The sequence below is a fragment of the Mustela putorius genome, unplaced genomic scaffold (genome assembly GCF_011764305.1).
Source record: "Mustela putorius furo isolate JIRA1106 unplaced genomic scaffold, ASM1176430v1.1 tig00003914_pilon_pilon_pilon, whole genome shotgun sequence".
In the NCBI taxonomy this organism is placed as follows: domain Eukaryota; kingdom Metazoa; phylum Chordata; class Mammalia; order Carnivora; family Mustelidae; genus Mustela; species Mustela putorius.
The window spans coordinates 3,415,711-3,421,813 of NW_025422061.1; the positions used below are offsets into that span (position 1 = coordinate 3,415,711).

Sequence of the window (6,103 nt, forward strand, 5' to 3'; positions counted from 1 at the left end):
TATTTACCCTAAAGATACAAACGTAGTGATCCTAAGGGGCACGTGCACCCAAATGTTTATAGCAGCAATGTCCACAATAGCCAAACTATGGAAAGAACCTAGATGTCCATCAACAGATGAATGGATAAAGAAGAGGTGGTATATATACACAATAGAATACTATGCAGCCATCAAAAGAAATGAAATCTTGCCATTTGTGACAACATGGATGGAACTATAGCATACCATGCTTAGCGAAATAAGTCAAGTGGAGAAAGACAACTATCGTATGATCTCCCTGATATGAGGAAGTGGTGATGCTACATGGGGGCTTAAGTGGGTAGGAGAAGAATCAATGAAACAAGATGGGATTGGGAGGGAGACAAACCATAAGTGACTCTTAATCTCACAAAACAAACTGAGGGTTGCTGGGGGGAGGGGGTTTGGGAGAAGGGGGTGGGGTTATGGACATTGGGGAGGGTATGTGCTTTGGTGAGTGTTGTGAAGTGTGTAAACCTGGTGATTCACAGACCTGTACCCCTGTGGATAAAAATATATGTTTATAAAAAAATAAAAAAAAAAACCATATAGCCCAGCTATCATGCTGCTTGATATTTACCCAAGGAGTTGAAAATATGTCCTCAGAATAACCTCCACAGAAATGTTTATAACCACGTTGTTCTTAGTAGTGCAAATATGGAAATAACCAACATGTCCTCAGGTAAGTGAAAAGATATATAAACTGTGGTTTATCTAAACAGTGGCATATTATTCAGTGCTAAAATTAGGTGACTATCAAATCATGAAAAACATGGATGAATTTTAAATGTATATTACAATGTAAAGAAGCCTGTCTGTAATGGCTACACTACTGTGATTCTAATTTAATGATATAATGGAAAAATATTAAGGCAATGAAATATCCATAGTTTCCAGGGGTAAGGAGACATGGGGTGTATCCATGAAACATGGGATTTTGGGGGGTTGCAAACTACTATGCAGAATATTATAATTGTGATGAATGTTATTATATATTTGTCAAAATTCAGCACCAAAAGTAAATGATATTATAAACTATGTACTCTGACTGAAAAAAAAAAAAAAAAACAAAAAAAACCCACAAATATCCTGGTCCAAGATGGTGATGTAGGAAAACTCTGAATTTACATCCTCTGTGGAAACATCAAATATACACCTATTTATAGAACGATTCCTCCTGAAGAAGAACCAATCAACTGAACAGCTTTTGCTCTACAAAAGAGAGAGAGACTGCATAAGGAATAGGAGGAGAGATGGAGATGCAGGAACAAAGGGAATTCCCACTCCTGGTGCAAACTGCAGTGGGGAGTGATAGTACTGTTAGAACAGGAGCAGATTCATCTCCCCTGAGGCACAGAAAACAGCCATGATTTAAAAGAACACCTGAACCAAAAAAAAGACCCAGCTCCAGAATTCTGCCAAATGGTAGAGGAGCTACTTAAACTCTCTCTGGGTCAGAGAAGCTGGTGAGCATGATGGTTTATGTTCCTCCTCCATACTGACAATGCAGACAGGAGCAGGATCTAGATGCTATGGGCAGCATGCCACATAAGCAAACTCTAGGCTTCTAGACCACAGCAGGCTCAGATGCCTTGGAAGACAGAAAGAGTAAGCCATGGATTAAAAGAACTACTACACTATGAAGAAACTAGCCCCAAACTCTGACAAATGGCAGGGGAGCAGCTGGAACTCACTCTGGGTCAGAGGAACCAGTGAGTGGTAGGATTTACATTCTCCTATGATTTTGATAGCATGGATAGGAGCAGGGTCCAGATGCTCTATTTCACCTACAACATCAGTAAGCCTCAAACTACTACCCCACACCAGCCCCAGCCACCCTTAGCATAGTGCATACAGGGACACACTTGGTCAGTTCCTACTACAGCTGCAGCCCTCTCGCCAAGGTGAAAAATGTGCAAAGCACCCTGAAACACTCCAGGCTTGCACCACTTAGGCTCCAGATATCTTTCTAAGGCATCCCTTTCTCAGAATGCTCAGGGAATTCCCAGCTTATGCCTGCTTCAGCTCTAGACAATGTTCAGAGTACCCCACATATTTCCAACCTTTGTCCATCTCAGCTTTAGCCACAATACCAGGGTGCCCCCAGCACCACACATGCACTCAGCCCACACCAATTTCAGTACCAGCCACAATGTCAGGGTGCTCACTGAACTGAACACAGTGTGTATGCACTTCAATGTTAGCTATTTTTCCAGGGTGTCCTTGTGTGAAGAGACCTGGGACCACCCCTGCTTCCACCCACTTGATAAAGTGCTGTCCACAGGGCACCCCCCTACATGGAGTGCACTGGGACCCCCAGGACATTAATCCATCTCGGATACAGCCACCCCAGCAGGCTTTCCCACCCAAAGAGGATCTCATGATGCCCTAGCCCACATCGTGCTTCAGCCCCAGTGAATTTCCGTGTGTTCCATATAGAGCATTCCAGGATCTACAGTTTGCACCCACATTTCCATCAGCTATCTTGCCAGGTACCCTCTGTGCAGATCCTTGGGCTCCTCAGCTTGCATCTGCACAAGCTTTAGCTGTTTTGCTAGTTTGTATTCTGCATGGAGAGCCTAGCAACCACACTGGCCTATGCCCACTTTACCTCTGGCCACTCTCCCATAGAAGCTCTGACATAGAGTGCCCTGGAAACCCCAGGAACCCCAGCTCATATTAGACACAGCTCCATTTAGCCAACCGAAGTCCCCAGGCACAGTCTAAACAGGGAGTGACTGTAGACCCCTTTTCTTTTCTCCAAGTCTTTTCTCCAAGTCTAGAAGAAATAGCAGTACCACCTAATTCATAAAAAAAAAAAAAAAAGACAGAAAGGCAAGCAAATTGAGGAGATAGAAGCATATGCTTCAAATGAAAGAACAAGATAAAACCTCAGAAATATAACTAAGTGAAATAGAGATGAACAGTATGCCAGGTGAAGATGTATGATTATAAATGATCATAGAGATGTTCCCTAGACTGGAAAGAAGACTGAAAGGACTCAGTGAGAACTTTAAAAAATAAATTAAAAATATAAGTAAAACTCAGAGTTGAACATAATAACTGAAATGAAAAATACACTAGAAGGATTCATCAACAGATCAAGATGCAGAATAGGTCAGTGATCTGGAAGACATGGTATTAGAAAGCACCCAAGCAGAACAGCAAAAGGAAAAATAAATACATAGATAAATAAAATAAAATAAAAAAAATAAAATAAAATAAAATAAAATAAAAATGAGGCTAGGTTAAGAAACATTTGGATGATATCAAGTAAACAAATATTCACATTATAGGTGTCACAGAAGAAGAAGAGAGAAAGGAGTACTAAAGCTATTTGAGTAAATAATAGCTGAAAATGTCCCTAACCTGGAAAAGGAAAGCGAAATCCAAATTTAGGAAGCACAGTGAGTTCCAAATACCATAAACTCAAGAAAATCCAAACCATGACATAATAATTAAAATGTCAAAGATTAAAGGTAAAGAGGGGAAAAAAAGATTTTATTTTCTTATTTGAGAGAGGGACAGAGAAAACACAAGCAGGGGCAGAGACAGAGGGAGAAGCAGAATTCCCACTGAGCAGGGAGCCTGATGTGGGGCTCAATTCTTGGACCCTGGGATCATGACATGAACCAAAGGCAGACTCTTAACTGAATGACCCACCCAGATGACCCAGATCTATGATTTTCATATTAATCACATAAGTAATCTAATTTTTATGCTTTATTTTTCTTACCAATATTTCAAGTTCTTTTAAAATTTTAGTTAATTAAAATATAGTGTAATATTAGTTTCAGGAGTAGAATTTAGTAATTTATCACTTACATATAACACCCAGTACTGATCACAAGTACCCTCCTTAATATCCTTCACCTATTTAGCCCACCTCCCTCTATCAACCCTCAGTGTGCTCATTATAGTTAAGCATTTCTTATGGTATGCCTCCCTCTGGTTATTTTTCTTTCCCCTTTGTTCACCTGTTTTGTTTTATTCCCTCAATTACACATAAAATGGAAATCATATTTTTCTTTGACTGACTTATTTGGCTTAGCATAATGCACTCCAGCTCCATGTATGTCATTGCAAATGGCAGGATTACATCAGTTTTGATTTCTGAGTAATATTCCATTCTGTATATATACTATATCTTCTTTATCCATTCATCAGTTGTTGGACACTTAAGCTTCTTCCATCATTTGGCTATTGCTGATAATGCTATCATCAAGGTGCATGTGCCCCTTCAAATCAGTACTTTATTTTTTTTATTTTTTTAAAGATTTTATTTATTTATTTGACAGATAGAGATTATAAGTAGGCAGAGAGGCAGGCAGACAGAGAGGAGGAAGCAGGCTCCCCGCGGAGCAGAGAGCCCGATGTGGGGCTCGATCCCAGGACCCTGTGATCATGACCTGAGCCGAAGGCAGGGGCTTTAACCCACTGAGCCACCCAGGCACCCCAGTACTTTAGAAGCATATTTTATATTTTATTATATTAAGATGATCAATAAGTATTCATATATTATGTTCCAAACAACATTATATTATTTTAATGGTGTTCTTTTTAAAATTTTTTTTTATGATTAAGTTCAATTAGCTTATATATAGTGAAACACTCAGGGCTCATCACAACATGTGCCCTCCTTAATATTCATCACCCTGTTACCTCATCCTCCCACCCCCCCAATTCTGTAACCCCCAGTTTGTTTCCTGGAGTCCAGAGTCTCTCATGGTTTGTCTCCCTCTCTGATTTCCTCCCATTCAGTGTTCCCTCCCTTCCCTTATGGTCCTCTGCATTATTACCTATGCTCCAGGTATGATAATTGTCCCTCTTGGCTTGACTTATTTCACATAGCATAAGCCCCTCCTGTTCCATCCATGTCAATGCAATGATGGGTATTCATCCTATCTGATGGCTTTAATTATACTGATATTTTCCTTCACTGCATAGGAGCTTTTTATCTAGATAAAGTCCAAAATTCTTCAATTTTGCTTTTGTTTCCTTTGACTCTGGAAAAGTGTGTAGTAAGAAGCTGGTACAAATGAGGTCAAAGAGAGTGCTGCCTGTGTTCTTCTCTAGGATTTTGGTGGTTTCCTGTCTTACATTTAGGTCTCTCATCCATTTTTAATTTATTTCTGTGAATAGAATAAGAAAATGATCCAGTTTCATTCTTCTGCATATTGCTTTCCAGTTTTCCCAAAACCATTTGCTGAAGAGACTGTTTCCCATTGGATATTCTTTACTGCTTTGTTAAGGATTAGTTGACCTATAGTTGTGGATCCCTTTCTGGGTTTTATATTCTGTTCCATTGTTTTATGTGCCTGTTTTTGTGCCCAAGCTGTACTGTCTTGAACACTGTAGCTTTGTTTTCAATTAGCAATAATCGCGCCTCGGATAAACCTCATTGGCTACGATACTGCCACTGCACAAAGCTGAACACTGTAGCTTTGTAATACAACTTGAAGTCCAGAAACATTATGCCTACATATTTGCTTTGTTTTTCCAAGATTGCTTTGGTTATTTGGGGTATTTTGTGGTTCCTTGCAAATTTTGGAATTGTTAACTCTGTGAAAAATGCTGGTCATATTTTGATAGGTACAGCATTAAGTGTGTAGATTGCTTTGGGTAGTATAGATATTTTAACAATATTTGTTTTTTCAGTCTATAAGCATGGAATGTTTTCCCTTTTATTTGTGTCTTCAGTTTCTTTCATAAGCATTCTGTAGTTTTCAGAGTATAGATTTTTTTACATCTTTGGTTAGGTTTATTACCAGGGATTTTTATGGGTTTTGTTAAAATTGTAAATGAGATTGATTCCTTGATTTCTTTTTCTGTTGCTTCATATTTGATATATAGAAGTGCAATTGATTTCTGTATGTTGATTTTATATCCATTTTAAGCATTTTTTTAAAAGATTTAATTAATTTATTTATTTGACACAGAAAAAGGGCACACAAACAGGGGCAGTGGCAGGCAGAGGGGCCAAGCAGGGAGCTGATGTGGGGCTTGATTCCAGGACCCCAGGATCATGAGCTGAGTAGAAGGCAGACACAACTGACTGAGCCACCCAGGCATCACAAGTTCTAGC

The 6,103-nt window shown here is 39.3% G+C and overlaps 1 pseudogene; it reads right to left on the minus strand.

The window, feature by feature from the left end:
• Nucleotides 1–5,365: 5,365 nt before the first annotated feature.
• Nucleotides 5,366–5,449, minus strand: LOC123388873 (annotated as a pseudogene).
• Nucleotides 5,450–6,103: the final 654 nt, after the last annotated feature.